The following is a 17,999-nucleotide window of genomic DNA, read 5'->3' as shown; positions in this document are numbered from 1 at the left end:
GATTGCTGTGTGATATTCTGCAAATAACAGCACTCGTACTGCCTCTTCACCCTTCACCCTTGTGTGTATTACTCCGCCCATATACAGCGACAAGCAGAGGACACTCTACAGTCTGACAAATATTGCTACTGTTGGACAACATAATGTAGTTTTGAGGCTTTTTTGTCAAAAATTTAGCTATGCAGTTTACTTATAAGAATAGTGCCTATTTTAAAATATTTATAATTTTGATTCAGTGCATTGGCCGTCATCAGCCTGTGTGAACAGATCATAGAAAGTGATGGTTGACGTTCCCCTACAAGAAGCCGGCAGAGACTGCAAGTCCTTAGGAGAGAAGAACAGCATTTTCGCTTCGTAAGTTTCAAAATACAGTTGAACATTTCATTATAAGTCATTAAAAATTAGTAAAGTGGCATTCTAAGTTAATTCCTCTCTTTTCTATTTTGTTGTGCTGTATTTATAGCACAGAAACTGGTAGTGTTTGCTTTGCTCTGGCTTTTTCGGGGTTAATTATTGTGAAATCTCGATTGCAACAGAGAAATACTTATAAATCTCTGTAGATTGGCATTTCATGCCGTTCAACCTTATAATCTTAAAATGTGAGGAAAATTACTTGTTTTGTTATCTCTTTAGACATTACGTTTGAGAATCATTCAAATACTAGCTTTAAAGTGACATTGGTGAATAAATACAGGTTTCTGCTGTTCCGACTTTAACTGCAGATGTGAATGAGTGGCAGAACAAAGTAGTTCCTGGTACAAAAGGATTTTTGAGACTCTCCATGTTTGATTTGCTCCTTTAAACACACAGTTATGCAGTCATGCAATATGGCTGTATATTGGCACTGGTGGGGGGCACTAAGGCACTCGGCCGGCAACCTCGAGCCAACACACGCCTCCCACCAGTGTCAATATACAGCCATATCGCACTGCTACTCATGTGATATTGCTTATTTTTAGTTCTGAATTACATGTGCATTTGTGGATTTATTTAAATGTCCTAATAAGTAACAAGAAATAAAATTAAATTGTCTAACATTATCCCACAACATACTTTGCTACATATATCAGAATCCACAAAGATCTGGCAACCATCAGATGTTCTCCTTAGTGCTCCATGGGAAATGCTGCTTGTGGGACACCCACGCAATCAGGATGCTCATTTCATGCTGTTCATTCAATGGGATTTATTCATACGTTGAGTTTTTTTCTCTCTTTCTTCCATTAAAGCTTGCTTCTAAACTACAAGTCAGAAATCCAACCCTCTTTCTGCGAGTCGGCCTCCTGGAACAGTCACTGAAAATGACACCTGCGACACAGACGCGATGGCTATAAAATGACAAATTCGACGAGGGGAAGGAGAAAGAGAGAGAGAATGAAAGAAAGAGCAGGGGAGGGGGGAAAGTATGCAATGGGAGAGCAGGGCTTTCTCAGCACTGGTAGGAGCAGATGGTGAGCACATTTTGCACATCATTTGTGAATGATTTCAAAATCTATTTATCTATTCCAAAGAGATCACTGGAATCCCCATCTGCCTGTCTTTTTTCTCCTCTCTCCTATAATCGTTTCCATCCCTCCATCTTAAAACAGAGAAGAAGAGGAGGAGGATTCTGGCTCGGCGAGAGAGAGAGACAGAAGACAGAGAAAAAAGGGGCCTCCATCATAAAGAATGTAATACTGCCACTGTTGAACATCAGCAGGGAGCTGCAGGCAGAAGCCCTTCAGAGTGAGTGATTGACTTTAATGTAAATCACAGGTCTGACAGACCACAGCACAACAGGAACGCTCCAATCTCCATGTGTGTCTGAGCATATGTAAATATGCATGAAACCTGTACATAAACATGCCACTTTGCTTTTAAGAAGCCCTCCATAAACACACTCACCCACGGGTCCGCTAACTTGCTTTATGGTCTTGTGGAGTGCTTTGAAATGTGCATATTTTTCTGTTCCATGTTTGATGTAACTTCAACTGAAACATGAAGAAAGGACGGAATATAGAGTAGCTCCTCCCCTTTTTGAAAAACAGCCAATAAAGTTTCATTTTTATCAAAGCTCTGCCAGTGAGAGTGGATAAGCTTAAACCAAGTGGCAACATCCCGTTCTCCCATTGTGAAGCTAGAAGTAACTATTCATTGATATTCCGCTATAGGCCTCGCTCCATAATAAAGCACATTTCTGTGGTACAAAACACGATTTTTTTGTATATAGCTAATATTACACTTCATGACAACTGTAAGAAGGTGTTTTTTTTTTTATTACTCTTCCGTTTTATTTTTATTAAGGTTTTATTTTATTTTAAGTCAGCATAATTAAGGGAGTGGCCATTTGATTGACAGGTCTCGCTGGTTGTTATTACGTCATTGTCAATGAACTCTGCATATCATATTTTTTGTCTTGTTTTATGAGGCTTTACACTGTCAATTGTCTTTTGGAATTATTTCTTACAATTATCAGATGACATGGCATGCTGTGTGCACTTAATTCTGCTCACAAACCATTCAAGTGGCAGGTGAGTGCAATTCTCATACGTATATACCATCTCTATAAATATATTTGTTTTATTTAAGATAATTGATCATTTATAATTTTTTTAGACCTGTAATGCACCACAGAATCTGACAGATTGATTAGCTGTAGGCTATAGTACAGTCATCTGAAGCGTTGGCATACAGTGTTATGCCTCGATTTCATAAATAGCATTTACTAACACAGACTATATTTGAAGTGTTGGGAAGTAGTTAGCATTTTTCTCCAAGAGAACAAAGAACAATGCTTAGTGGAACCATGTATTACAACAGTGTTTTTAAAAGACTAAACACTTTATTGATATAGTTAAAAGCCAAGCACATGTGGTCAGAACTCAAACAAATCGCAGGTAATGAAGTTTTAAGGCTGCTTTATACGTATGCATCAGAACAGCCTTTGCTCGGGTGCGTAGGCCCTCGCTGTGGCTAGTGCCAACGCTGACGTGCACCTCTCAAAAAATGTAACTACACGTCGCAGTGACGAGTGAGTGTTTACAAGTGTCGAGTCCCTTGAAAGAGCTCCAGATGGAAACTTTTGTTTCATGTTTATCTTATGATTAAAGTTGTTGCACCTCCGCCTGTTCCCACCTCTGAATGAGTGAATTTTAGCTACTTGTAGCCTTAAGAAAAAGCAAGATACCTGCTAAGAAACTCGACACAAAGGAACATAAAAACCTACTGCTAGCTAGTTTTTCGGAACTGTTTTTGCAGAGCAACACAATCAGCACGCAGAAATATAAATGCATGACTACGCGCAAGGCAGGCACCGTAGGTCACGCCGATCACTCAACGCAGAAGTATAAATCAGCCTTTAAGCGTTTCTGCCAAAGAAAAGCATTTGAATTTAAATGTACTACTCGGCCAGTAGAAAAGTATGTTCTATAAAGTAAGAATGTAAGTAGTATGAATGAAATTCGTACGTACTACATCCGCCATTTTGTCATGGTCACGTGACCTACCCACATCACTTGCGTTGCTTCACTCTCATTCATGAATTATCTCATGGGGCATCAGGGAATAGCGCTGCATGCATGGGATGCGCACTTCAGAATATTGTCGGAAGTAATAGGTCATCGAGGTACTTCTCGCATACTTATTTTTGAATTATATGAATTTTTACATAATACTTGGCTCATACTGATTTTAACGTACTATATAGTATGGAAGTATGCGGTTTTGAACACAGCCCCTGTCTAAGCAAAATGCTAGCAGGCATCTGTAGCTCCACTCATGCTCTGCCTCTTTGCACTTTTTTGGTTACCTAACGGTCGGTGCAATGACACATACACAAAATGGTTTGCCACGCCCACTCGCAGCTTCACTTGAGCTCTTCAGAAACCTATAGGTGATGTCAAGGATACTACGTCCATATTTTTTACAGTCTATGGCTCAAATGCATCAAATAAAAAGCAAATGAGAATTGTCTTGAATGGAGTAGGGCATTCTAGAATCTAGAGAGCCTTTGATTGGTCAGAAGATTTGATGAATCATTGATCCATTTAGGTGGAAGTGACAAACTGCAAGCTTTAGATGTTTATATCATGAAAATTTTGCAACCATATTGGAGCACAACAGCTTATGGATATCCTTGAGACTAACATGCTGATATTAACATATAAAAAACGTTATTTTGATTTCATGGGTACTTTAAGTCTCCATTATGTTTCCGTGCAGCTACATGTGTCTATCGAATTAAAGACACTTTGTCATCGAAACGACCTGCAGATATTCCGAGTCAGATATCGCTAAGCATCCTGAACAGAAACAAATCATGGTTAGTAATTACGTTTGGACGCGTGTGTGTTTGTTTTGATTGGTCACTCTAGCGTGCTGGCATCTGAGCGCGACTTTTCATCTTACGCACAGCGTCTGTGCTTTACAAATAATGCTCGCCTAGCGCATCCATCAACAAGAGCTGCGCTGCTGTAATGTTTTGTGCAGACTGGGCGTCTTTGAACTGGTATTCAGCATGGAGGAAAAACTATTAACCAAACAGTGAGAGGAAAGTCTGCACTATGCTGTCCACACAGCAAGGCGCAAGGTTATAAATCTGCCCTTTATTCAAGAGCCCAAGCTTTGGTGTTAAAACCCAGGGAAACGGCAGCAGATCTAAAGAGGACTCTGTAGAAATGGACAGCCATCAATTGCTTCTCTATGAGATTGGAAGGAGAGAAACAGAGTGATCGATCAAGCTCCTGTTGATTGTACTGACAGATATTTCCCACTCCCGGGACATTAAATGCATGAGTGGTTTGATGTAGCAGATTCCAGGATTGCGGCCACTTGCAGGTTTCTCGGTAGGGTCTGCGGATGGGCTTTGTCTGCTCTGAAGGCCACATGTGCAGTGTTTGTATCTGTACATCCTCCGCTTGTCACTTTATAACCCATAACAAAATTATTACAACTCCTGACACTTAATTATCCTGATTTAATATCCTGTGGTCTCTGATGAGACTGGTTACTGTAACTGCCAGGGAAGCACAAGCTCATGTTTCAGATGACACCATTTCCTGTGTGAGCATCCACAGATGATGAAATGCTCATCGTATGACCTTCTCTAAAAACAGACACGACGATAATCAGAATTATAGCATAGAGGTCAGCATTATATCCAGAAGAAGCACCTGTAAATTTGAAGAACAAAAGCACTTGCAATGCATTTAGCAAGAATCCCTTCAGAGTGTCATGTTCGGCTCTTTTTTTTTTCAGTACTAAGCTGCCGAAATATATTTTTCCAAGAGTTATGTTCCTGTCCTTGAGAAGCAGAGCCACTACAAAGGCTAAAAATGAGTAGGAGAGAAAAAAAAAAGCGAAATGAAATGCTGAAACATACGGGAGTCTGCTAAGCACAAAAGACGCCAGCGATTTAATGGGTTCCATATCGGAATTTCTCCGACTGCCAATCACAGAACAAAATGACATCATTTTAAACTCTGTTACACAACAAACATGTATTCAAGCAAATAATCTAATATAGGAATCATTGTTGGCGCACACAAGACAATTGATGTGTTCCATATCAGATTTTCTATAGTACAGAACCAGCATTTGATTGACAGCTGTAATTTGACTTGAGTAGGAATGTCTTTACTTCATGGAAAGGATGGGTTTGCATGTTGAGTTTAAAACCGTGCTAACAGGCAGTTAGCATTGACAAGGAATTGTATACGGTACTGTGTGGTGTAAGAACATATTCAGATTTTTCTTGTGAATCTACGATACCGTCAAAAGTTTGGGGTCAGTAGAAATTTTAAATGTCTTAACTTAAGCTTATCCTGCTCACTAAGGCTGCATTTATTTAATCAAAAATACAGTACAAATTGGGGGTGACGCAGTGGTGCAGTAGGTAGTGCTGTCACCTCACAGCAAGAGGGTCGCTGGTTCGAGCCTCGGCTGGGTCAGTTGGTGTTTCTGTGTGGAGTTTGTATTTTCTCTTTGCATTTGCGTGGGTTTCCTCCGGGTGCTCCGGGTTCCCCCACTGTCCAAAGACATGTGGTACAGGTGATATGGGTAGGCTAAATTGTCCGTAGTGTATGAGTGTGAATGTATGTATGTATGGTTCCCAGAGATGGGTTGCGGCTGGAAAGGCATCCGCTGGATAAAACGTGTGCTTGATAAGTTGGTGGTTCATTCTACTGTGGCGACCCCGAATTTATAAAGGGACTAAGCCGAAAAGAAAATGAACGAATAAATGAATGAATGAATGAATGAATGAATGAATGAATGAATGAATGAATGAATGAATGACAGTACAAATTGTGAAATGTTATGGCACTATAAAATAACGGTTCAAAAAGAGTTTTATAGTTTTATTTATTAATTTATTCCAGTGATTTTAAAGATGAATCTTTAGCTTTATTATCCAGTCTTCAGTCACATGATCCTTCAGAAATCATTCTAATATTTATTATTATTATTATTATTATTATTAATGGTAATAGTACTAAAAGCAATAATGACTGGAGTAATAAATTCATTTGAAACTACATCAATACCTAATTCTTTTAAATTTAATAAATGCCGTCTTAATGAACTAAATAATTTTATTGAAATTATTATATAACATTAATAATTAAAAAAAATAACTGACCCCAAACTTTTGATCGGTAGTGTACATGTAGTCAAACAAACAAAATAATGACTTATGGACCTGAAAACCGAACATAAAAAAATGTATCATTATTTAAGATATTTACCATCAAAATCCAATCAGAATTACCTGTTTGGTACACAAAGCTTTGGCAGTTCTCTCATATAATACATCCATTAAATAATTTACCAATTACATTAGTTAAACATTTCCATATTTTCAATAACATTACTGAAATTAATGTAAAAGCTGAGTAAATGTATGTTTGCACAAATAAATAAATACAATCGAATGATGGACTATTCAAAAAATGAATGATGGGCTATCAAAATATTTAGTTTTGATGAATCTGTTTTCACAGACATAACAGTATAATTTTATAACATAATGTGTGCTGAAATTGGTTTGAAATGAAGTGTATTGTGAGAAGAGCCACATAATTACATATGATTTGATTTGATTAGCTTGAAGATGGTTTGAGGTGAGGTAGCTCAAAGTTTAAAGATGGGATGCCCCATTACAAAAGTAATTTTAAAAACATAAAAAACACACTGAAAACAAGTAAGCATCCGCTTAAATGTCTCAAATAACCACTTTAAAGATAAATGCCAAAATATGTTACATTTAACATGACAATTGTGACAATCAATGTATTCTGAAATCTAAAAATATCTAAAGATCAAACTATATTGTGATCAGTAGCACCTTAAGAATGAGTGTATATTAGCGTGCATCCAATCACAATAAGCCGTGTGTGTGTCCACACGCATGCCCTTTATAACTATATTGTGTGTGATTCATCATTGCAGAAAGGCTTGAATTAACTCCACAACAAATAGCAAAAACCCATTGGAAAAGTTCTTACTGTAGTAAGGGAGATCTGCTTCATTCTTGTCTGTCACTGTACTGTTTAACTATGTGAAGACTACATGTATCAGGGCAATAGTGAGCGATCTCAATGGCTCTGACACACATATAAGAACGGTGGGCGGGGGGAACAAGCTTACTTGCATTCAAGGAACCCTTTAAAATGTTAAAAGCTTAACACACTTGACAGCTTAAAACCAAAAAAAATAAATAAATACGGTTAGTTTCAGATTAAACTGTGATTATATGGAATTCAGTTCAATTATCATAATTTTTTTTAGTGTTTTAAAGTAGCTTCACAAAAAAAGCATGTCTTTTCAAATAAGAGAACATAATACACTATTTAATTATTTTTTTCCTTAATATTTATAATCATTTTTGTCTCATTGAAACAAAAAATAAGACATTGTACGAAAAGTCAGAGGAGCTAAACAATTTTGTCTTTCATTGATTAGATAAAACGGTTCTTTACACTATAATCTTGCCACAAAATAATGTAATACGTGCATGAATGTCATGAGGGTGAGTAAATGCTGATACGTTTTAAATTTTGAAGCAAGCGCCTTTAAAAGAACCATTTCTTTTAACAGCATCACCTTCATCAGTAGGGCTAAGTTAATGGTAAACCCACACTCGTAAGTGTGTAAAGTGCAAGTGGGCTTCCAAATAACAGGTGATTTCACAAAGCGGCCCGCCATCTGTAGTCTTGTGCAATGAAGTGTTTATTACGTCAGCACTTTGAAGTCAGACCACCAGAAAACCTTCCTCTGCGCTGTTCTTTCATGCCAGTGTGGACTCAGCAACTGGTTGGAAATTGCAAAAGCTGATACAAATAGCAGCTTTTGTGGCGGCTCCCATGCAACATCATCCAAAAGTCAATTTGTGATGTGCAGGTGGTTCAAATTGAAATGTAATCAGCCTAGACTTTATTGCAATGGGCATTAGAAACCATTCTATAAAAATATTAAATGTCATTATTTAAATCTTCCAGTGCAGTTGTGCAAATTGCAGGCGTTGAAAGCTTATATGATTATATAACCTTATTATTTTATTCGGAGCCACCTGGAGCGAATAGACACCCAGCAAAACTTTAATTTACAATTACTTACAGTAAATTAAAATAAAAATATATCTGCCGGACCACCCTAGCCTCTTAAATCAAACCATATGCGCATATATTGCTTTAAGATCAAATGTAAAGGCTGTGATTTAGCAATCAGTCGCCTAAATTTCTCCAGAGAGCCGTTTTCACCCAATAATGCATCTGGGCTGTGGTTCAGGATGAACACCCCTCTAAGGAATGCTGGGAAATGCAGTGCACTCTGGTTAAGGAAAGTAAGAATGAAGCACAAGTACTGTAGGTGTTTTCGTTGGAAAGTTCCAAACACGGTTACATAGGTTTTGTTCCTAAGGCCTCAGACAAGTTCAGCTTCTTTCTTTCTGGCAAGTTTTAAGGCTTTGAGACTGCCAGATTTTCTGCGATTTATTCTGGGTTTTAATACCCTGAGGGATTCGAAAAACAAATTTGATTATCTAAATTGTAATGACAGACTTCACATGAGTAAATAAATAAATGCAGGGGAAACGTTCATAGCATTATCTCATGGTATTTAATTTTAGCCAGATGCTCAGAGAACAAGCAGAATCTGTCTGACAATGAACTTGTAAATATCAATCAGCTGGGCCAAAATAAAACCCAATATAGTGTGTGTGCGCATGCGTGCATGTGTGCATGTGTGTGTGTATTGCTGTAACCTCTTTATCTTTAATACATTAGAATGTGTCCTGCGCAAAATAGTCGCTATCACACATTTTTTACCATGATTTACTGAAGTGACCAACTAAAATGTCTTTTGGTGTAACATTAGCTTATATACGAAATTTTCTCAGATATATTTAGAATAAAAAATAATCTGATGTTTCTGTTTAAGGATCATAGGCAGCCTCAAATACTAATTACTTGTCATTTTGAATCTATACCTAATAATATGTCTATATTTGTGTATGCAAAATTTATATGCAATCTTATTGACCAATATTTTCAGCTAAAATTGATTGTATTATGAAATAATTAATATTCCAATTTTCAAATATGTGCAAGAATAATCTAGATAAAGTTTAATAATGATCATATTAGATGATCTATGATGTTAGTTTGCACTGCAGTGGGGTAATCGTTGCTGGATTTACATGTAAATTCATCAACTTCTCACAAAATCTCAAAAGTAAGTGGCTGTTTAACTGGGAGAATAATAAAGTAAATAAAGTGAATAAAACTCACCATTAGGTAAATACATTTAGTTTTTTGGAAGGCATGCCTTTATTAAACCTGGAACTTTTCAAGCCGTTTGTGACTGGCTGGGGCAAAATGTATTGTAATGATTTAAATTATGTGAAAAGCAATGCATTTTGTGAACCACTAAGCATGAAAGCATGTCATTGTTTATGTTATAAAATATGTTACTAAGACAGTTTCAGTTTACTAGAACTTCTATGTTAAGCTGCTTTGACACAATCTACATTGTAAAAGCGCTATATAAATAAAGATACATTGAACTTACCACCCAAACAGAATCTAGACTTTGTAAAAGAGCATAATATAAACCCTTTAATAGTTACAGGATCACTATGTTTTTTTCATTTTTTCTTAAATATGCTGTTAAACTGAATAATCAAACGTTTTTGAAAGAAATCTCTTTCTTTTGCTTCTTTTAAGTGGCAAAAATCTGTATCGGTAACTCCAAACTAACTAATTGAGGAATGAGATTTTTAATTAAGACTCTGGCCTAATCTGTCTTGTTTATGATGGTTATTTTTGGTTAATTATATTAGAGCATGAGTTCAGATTTAAAACCAGTAATTTAATTACTGCATTTGCTTTTAAAAGTAGCTCAGGGAGTAGGAGTAGGACATGTGTTGAGTTGAAGTTCTATATTTGTGTGTGTTGTCAACAAAAAACCTGACATTTATTTTACTTTGGGAAATAAATGATTACAAATACAATATTATATACAGTTGAAGTCAAATTATTATTATTATTATTATTATTATTTTCCCCCATTGATTTTTTTCTTTTTTAAATGTTTCCTGAATAAACAGAGCAAGGAAATTTTCACAGTATGTTTGATAATATTTTTTGCTTCTAGAGAAGAATTTTCTAGAATTCGGCTAGAATAAAAGCAGTTTTTAATCTTAAAAAAAACAAACATTTTGAGGTCAAAATTATTAGCCTCTTTACTCTTTAGTCTTGAAAAATATCCAGTCAAATATTGATTACTGTCATGACAAAGATAAAATAAATCAGTTATTAAAGATGAGTTATTGAAACTATTTTGTTCTCCGGTAAACTTTGGGGAAAAATAAACATGGGGGGCTAATAATTCTGACTTCATCTGTATATCTGAAAATGCTTTCTGGGCTAGGATTAGGTTTAATTGAAACTATTTTAGGTCATTGTCCACACAAACTAAGATTTACAAATATGTGTGTAGTTGTACACAATTAACAATACACATTGATTTCAATATGATTAGAGATTAAACATTGGAAAGTTTGGGGTCAGTTTTTTTTTTTTTTTTTAGTTTTTTTTTAAGTGATTAAATTGATTAAACTAGGAGGTGTCAGTATAATTTGTCGTTTTTTTTTTCCTTTCAAGACCAATCAGTTTTTTTTTCAATTGAACCTTTTTCTTAAGATTGTAAGTTCTTAAGGAAGTAAGATTAGATATTGTGCTTTATTTAAATTAGTTTTTGTATTAAATTTGTATCTAGAAAAGACTGAAAAGACTGCTGTTTTAAACATTTTAAATTATATTTAAATAGCAAACATCTAATATAAACTAATAATGTTTCATAATATCAACGATATTTCTGATCAAATGAATCCAATCTTAGTGAGCATAGCTTAAAGAACATCATCATAAAACTGGGTAGTTTTTGCTGCATCAACAAACTGACGTACTGAGTGATGCATTTAGTCACAAAATCAGAAACCTTCCCCTTGAAAGTGCTCACAGGAGACACATTTAAGACACATGTTGTAAGAAGTAATGTTTCTTAGTTGACCACATGTGATCAGCTCACCAGAGGCGCATTTTAATACCACGTGTAAACAAGGCTTTAGAGTATTTCTATCCCAATTGTTAAGCCTCCTGACTGCGAGGAAGCAAGAGACAGAGTGAGTGAGAGAAGTTCTCTATCGTCCATATCCAAAAAACTGGCCAAGAAAATGCCCCAAGCTAATTGTTCCTCCATCCACACGTACAACACAAACTCACTAAACAAACACAGATGCATCTAAAACAAACATGACCGTTGTTTCTATTGGCTCGTGAAGAGATAGCACTGATTTCTGCCACAGATGGAGGCTGTGTATCGGCCCGGTGCTTCACTTGGTCACGCTAAAGCTTCTGGTGTCTTGTTTGTCGGTTCGTCAGAATGGTGTGTGAGCTGGAAGCTGAGCTTGCTTTCCAAATGACTGCGTTCCCTGGAGCTTGGCAGATAAAATCTGGAATGCTTGCATTCTTAGTCCTTTCTTAAATAATTTTTTCACCTGCAGTAAATTGCATGTTATTTCCAAAAAGTATCTCTCCTATGGTTTACGTAAGCTCACAAAATATGCTACACATTTCACAAGACAGTAGTTTGGCTGGCCGAAGCGCGCTTGGGTGGGGAGGTACAACATTGCTGCGCAGACACTAAAAGAACAATTCAGAACCGTCCAGCTGAAAACACCCACTTCTCTCCCTCGGGTCTTAACCCCAATACAAGTCCAGATGCTTTTATCAACTCTACACATACATCCAAGCTCCAGCACCTAATAAATACTACGAAGAGGGACAACAGGATCAGGAGGTCACTCCAAACATTAAGTGCGTGTGTTTGCGCAGGAGATGATGACTGATCTTCCGCTGGTGTCAGAATGCTCGTGAGGTTGTTTTAATTTAGATTTGTATGTGGGTTTGGGGCGAGGACGTAGCAAATATAAGTTCAGTAGGTTCTCATTGAACCAGAAGCTTTGAGTGACCTGATCTCATTTTCACCAACAGCATTAATCCTCTCGCTTTTGCTCCTGCTGCTGTTACTGCTGCAACATGTGGTTTGTGTTTCTCTCACCAAAAGGCGATCTACCTATTTCCTGATTTCCAAACCCACTGATTGATAGCCACTCTTTTTTTGGCCTTTTGAGTCCTGGGTCTTGAACTTGGAAAGGTGAGATGGGCAGAGATCTGGAGCGCCGGGCAGAAAGGTGTCCTTGCGAGACCCTGTAGCGTTTTTATGAGGCGAGTTGTTTGAAACACCATAACTTTTTATGAGGTGAAACACAGGTTTTACTCTTAACCTGTGAAGAGTAAACGTATAGCAGAGGGGGCGAGATTACATCCAGATGCATTAAACTGACCAGCGGACCCAAATTAAAACACGTGTGCATACGCACACGCTTGCACTCTTGTGCTACAAACATATCTCCTTTGACCTGGGAGGTTGCGTCCCAGTTTGGTAATATATTCTCGATAAGATCCTCTCCTGTTTCAGTGCAATCTAAGACTATGATAACAGAAAAATGGAGGGCCTTGTGTGAAAAACCCCTCCCTAATTCATGAACCGGTGAGGTCATATAATTAACAGCCTAGTTATCATAATATCAACATCGTCCGTCTCTAGTAGGATTGTGTTGCATTGGTGTAAATTAAGGAGGAAGAATGTTAATGCTAATATTTATATACAAATAAGAGCTAATTCATTTATGGATTATGTTTACGCTTTATCTAAGATTTTGCTTTTGCTCAACAAGGCAGCATTGATTTGATCCTATATTATTGTTAAATGCTTTAACATTATTGGATATATTTCAAATTTAATCTTTTGTCTCTCAAGAAAACAAAACATTTTACGTTATTAATTTTTTTTGTCTAAACCATGTTACTTTTTTGTCAATAATTTAATATTTCTTTTTTTTTTAATTTTCAGTGCTTTGCTGTCAATTTGATGCAACCTTGCAGAGAGAATTTTTTTAAAAACAAACCTCTCATCAATAGTGCAAATATAACTAATTTATTATGATTTATATGCAATTTTAATTCAATTAAATTTATTTTATTATATTATTTTGTGTTCCCAGAGATGGGTTGCGGCTGGAAGGGCATCCGCTGCATAAAAACTTGCTGGATAGGTTGGCGGTTCATTCCGCTGTGGCGACCCCGGATTAATAAAGGGACTAAGCCGACAAGAAAATGAATGAATGAATGAATGAATATTATTCAGTGAGTGGGTGGCACGGTGCCGCAGTGGGTAACTGTCACCTCAGCAAGACGGTTGCTGGGTCAGTTGGCAGTTTTGTGTAGAGTTTGCATGTTCTTCCTATGTTTGCATGGGCTTCCTCTAAGAGCCCCGGTTTCCCCAACAAGTCCAAAGACATTCGCTATTGGTGAATTGGGTAGGCTAAATTATCGGATGTGCATGCATGTCCTCATCCTCCAGGTTATGGGTTGAGCGTTGAGCTAATGGGCTAACCCACCTCATAAAAATGATTTGAATGATTTGAAAAATTAACCCGTTTAATTAAAACGGGCTCCCTCCTGTTAGTAAGGCAAGAGGGGAGTTTGAGCTCAGGTAGGTCTCGAAAACCCCCCTGCTAAAAATACGCTAATGGCATAGTGGCTGATTAGGAATTACTGATTAAGAGCTCATCAATGGAGCCGACTTGATTTGGTCAATTCACCTATGTCACGTCTTTGGCCTGTGGGATTAAACCCGGAAGAAATCCACACTTGCCAGGGAAGAACATATAAACTTCGCACGGAAACATCTACTGGCCAAGTAGGAATTTGAACCAATGACGTTCTTGCTGTGAGGTGCTAACCACTGCCGCCCTGTCAAGGAAAAGAGGGAGAAGCAGGGGGGAAGGGGGATTCTTCAAGATGAAGATAACTAAGGTAAAAACTCTAATTATTTATAGTGAGTTAGGAATCATCCGATTGGTGAATCCTGCGTTGCTAATGCAGGGCCAGCTGTGATCAATCATAAGCACATGATCCTCTTGAAATTAGTTTATAAATAAACTACACTTAAATGTTACGAAACACCATATGGTGCAGCTAAATATCCACTTTGATATAAACAGCCCTGGGAGTAGGTATTTAGTGTATAATTTGATAACATCAGTAAATTAATTAACTATTAATACATTTTTTACAGCATTAATTAACTTTCATTAATTACAACATCTGATTTAAAAAATATATTCATAAATGTTGATTAACATTGAAAATAGATGCAGTGGAACGTTCGAGGTTACAGAAGTAACCCTTCATTCCCCGAGGAGGGGAACGGAAGTGCCATGAAATGGGAGGATTCGGATCAGAAGCCGCTTGTCTGGAGAGTATTGAACGGGCCAATGAATGAAATTAATTGGCAGCGTAAGCTTGCGCAGGTGTGCGGCATCTGCAATTATCTCAGCATATAAGCACACCTGAAGCCAGCAGACGCCATCCTTTAAGCTGAAGAGACTTTCAAACAGCTAAGGGACAGTCATTATGGCGACGGAGTATGGCACTTCCGTTCCCCTCCTCGGGGAACGAAGGGTTACTTCTGTAACCTCGAACGTTCCCCTTTGGTTGGGGAACTTCAGTGCCATGAAATGGGAGAAGTATGGAAAGCGCCATAATGACTGCACCTTACCAACACCCCCGATGAGGAGATAGTCAAGCAAGCGTGACGCACCCACATCATGGGGGGCGCGGTCCTCCATGTCCCTGGCCCTAATTTATCCTACTTCAACAGAAGTTTTACGGATTTAGATATATTTTTTGGGAAGTCGTGAGCATCTAGATAATTCTAGGAAATACGACAGTACGTTGGGAAGCGTGCAATCCCGATAGGGAGGACGCTGCGGAGGCCATCCGTTACCCAAGGGGGGGATAGATGGCAGAATTTACATATGGACTAGCCCTAAAAAGGGGGAGTACGCATAGCAAAAGAGTGGTTAGCGGAGAGGGAAGACACGGGTCCGCCCAGGGGGGGGACTTAACCGTGGCGGAATAAGCATATGGGATCGCCTAGTGGGGATCACGCATAGCAGGCACCTATACCCAAAACGCGGGCTGACCAGCGGGCAGACCTACAACGTAGTGGGCCAGCAAGTGACTCCTCCGCTGAGTCAGTGCTGGGGGCCATGGAGGAATCTGCAGGGCTCACCTGACGGGGAACTTTACTGACAGATAAAAAGGCGCACATACCTCCGTGTTAAGGAGAATGGCGCAGCAAGCGTGTTTCAACACCCTACCGAGTTGTCTCCTCAATCACCAAAAGGTTACCTAATACCCTTGAGGAAACCGGCTCCACTCGCAGATTGTAAAACCTTGCAAATGCGTTGGGTGTCGCCCAGCCCGCAGCTCTACAGATGTCTGTTAGAGAGGCGCCGCGTGCACGCGCCCAAGAGGATGCAACGCTCCGAGTGGAGTGTGCACGTACTCCCGGGGGACACGGCTGACCTCGACTCGAATAAGCGAGTGAAATGGCATCCACAATCCAGTGGGATAATCTTTGTTTCGATACGGCACTTCCCTGCTGCCGACCGCCATAACAGACAAAGAGCTGCTTAGATGATCTAAAATTCTGAGTATGGTCCACATAAATGCGCAGAGCGCGAACTGGACAAAGTAAAGAAAGGGCTGGGTCTGCCTCCTCCGGGGGCAGCGCTTGCAGGTTCACTACCTGATCTCTAAAGGGGGTGGTAGGAACCTTGGGCACATAACCGGGGCGGGGTCTCAGGATGACGTGAGAGTAATCCGGCCCGAATTCCAGGCACGAGTCACTGACCGAAAATGCCTCCAGGTCCCCGACCCTCTTGATGGAGGCCAACGCAACCAGCGCAACCAGCAGAGCTGTCTTCAGGGACAGAAATCTTAGAGATACTGATTCGAGTGGCTCAAGGGCACCCGAAGGGGAGGACCTTGTACTGCCACGCTCGACCCTCAAACGCAAACCGCAGAAATTGGCGGTGGCGTGGAAGAATGGAGACATGGAAATACGCGTCCTTCAGGTCTATGGCTGCAAACCAATCCTGAGGACGAACGCATTGGAGAATGCGCCTCTGCGTGAGCATTCTGAACGGCAGCCTGTGCAGACAGCGGTTCAAAACGCGCAGATCTAGGATTGGCCGTGACCCACCGCTCTTTTTGGGTACGATGAAGTATGGGCTGTAAAACCCACTCTCCATCTCGGCTGGAGGAACCGGCTCGATTGCACCCTTCGCCAGGAGGGCAGCAATCTCCTCTCGCAAGACAGGGGCGGACAGGGGGTTGACCCTGGAGACATACACGCCCGTAAACTTGGGGGGCCGTTTCGCGAACTGAATCACGTAACTGAGTCTGATTGTGCGTATGAGCCACCGCGAGGGGCTGGCCCGCGCTAACCAGGCAGGCAGAGCCCTCGCTAATGGAGTCATCGCTACAATCGCTGACGTACCAGCGGTGGGGCAGCGCGGAGTGGGTGTGCTGATCCAGGAAGCACGAGGGTCCCGCGGAAGAGCTGGAGGAGAGCGATTCGCTCTGGCTCCGCACCCTGACTCCGGAGAGGGGGCTGGAGGGCTGAGGGAAGGGAGACCGTCCCCCCTGCGCTCGTGAGCCACTGGCGAAGCACGTAGAGTCTGCGAGCCAGAAGGCAGCGCGTCCCGGACTGGCAGAACTCGTGCAGTCACATCCGGGGAAGGGAAAAAGTGCTCTTTTACTGATGTTTTGGTGGCACTGAAAAGTACCGTTGTTATCGGGGCCCCGCCCTCCAGCGGGGAAAGAGCAAGTTTCCTCTTCTCCGGATGGCCTGTCTCAGGGACGCTTTGCGGTCCGTTTACCGGACTTAACGGCGCCCTGGGCAGGAGGGGCTGCCTGCTTTCGAGGTGTACGCCGCGCCCGCTTGGCCGGAGGCGCAGGCGGGGGCGGGGCAGCACTCGTTGGCGGGCGCCCTCGGCGAGGAACAGCGGAGGTGGATGGCTCGGCGGGCGGAGCGGGCTTACGGCCACGCCGATAGATGACATTGCCCATCGCATCCGACTGCTCTTTCACCGCCTTGAATTCCTGGGTGAATTCACCGACGGTGTCGCCGAACAGGCCAGCCTGGGATATGGGCGAGTCAAGAAAGCGAACTTTGTCAACATCGCGCATATCGGCCAGGTTTAGCCAGAGGTGGCATTCCTGAATCACAAGTGTGGACATCGTCCTCCCCAGCGCACACGCGGCGGACTTAGTAGTCCGAAGAGCATAGTCGGTCGCGGTGCGCAGCTCATGTAATAAGCTTGGGTTGGACCCGCCCGAGTGCAGCTCGGCCAGCGCCTGCGCTTGGTAGCGCTGGTAGGTGGCCATGGCGTGCAAAGCAGAAGCAGCCTGGCCCGCAGCCTTATAAGCTCTGGCTCCGAGGGAGGCAGACAACCTACAGGCTTTGGACGGGAGGCGGGGCAAACCCCGCCACGTAGAGGCGCCGCGCGGACAAAGATTGACCACGATAGCGCGCTCCACTGACGG

General features: G+C 40.6%; 1 long non-coding RNA gene across 6 annotated transcripts in view; it reads left to right on the top strand.

Moving 5' to 3' along the window:
• Positions 1 to 17,999, top strand: part of LOC147834234 (uncharacterized) — an 84,084-nt gene that overhangs the window by 2,755 nt on the left and 63,330 nt on the right. Inside the window, exons 2-4 of one of the 6 annotated variants that reach the window (XR_015506169.1) lie at positions 237 to 354; positions 1,230 to 1,451; positions 1,590 to 1,725. This is a non-coding gene — a long non-coding RNA (uncharacterized LOC147834234). Of the gene's footprint in view, positions 1 to 236; positions 355 to 1,229; positions 1,452 to 1,589; positions 2,186 to 17,999 lie in introns of those variants that run through there. The other 5 variants (XR_015506170.1, XR_015506171.1, XR_015506172.1 and 2 more) reach the window with 5 other exon arrangements.

The sequence above is a fragment of the Danio rerio genome, chromosome 13 (assembly GCF_052040795.2).
Source record: "Danio rerio strain M-AB ecotype USA chromosome 13, GRCz13ab, whole genome shotgun sequence".
NCBI lineage: Eukaryota > Metazoa > Chordata > Actinopteri > Cypriniformes > Danionidae > Danio > Danio rerio.
This window is presented reverse-complemented; position numbering and strand designations above follow the sequence as displayed.